The sequence below is a fragment of the Theobroma umbraticum genome, unplaced genomic scaffold (genome assembly GCF_002168275.2).
Source record: "Theobroma umbraticum cultivar Fairchild unplaced genomic scaffold, ASM216827v3 scaffold_251.0, whole genome shotgun sequence".
Taxonomy (NCBI): Eukaryota; Viridiplantae; Streptophyta; class Magnoliopsida; order Malvales; family Malvaceae; genus Theobroma; species Theobroma umbraticum.
This window is the reverse complement of record NW_018397292.1, coordinates 445120-445395: the sequence shown is the minus strand read 5'-3', so window position 1 is coordinate 445395 and position 276 is coordinate 445120.

Below are 276 nucleotides of genomic sequence, written 5' to 3'. Positions count from 1 at the left end.
AAGGGTGCTCAAAGGCGATTCTTCAATAATGCACCAGTTTCATTCAAGAGGAAGATGATGAAACCAACTTCTAAGATATGGTTATATTTTGTAGCTTTCAAATTACTTCTTACCACAAAATCTCAGTGATGTCACAAAAGATTGAGCCATCCTTATTCATTCTATCATGACATGACAGACAATTGATATTGGTCACATAATTTACAAAGCCATGACTCATGCTACACAATCAAAGTGTGAAAGGTCGTTGTTCCTTTCTTTGATAATAGCGATGTG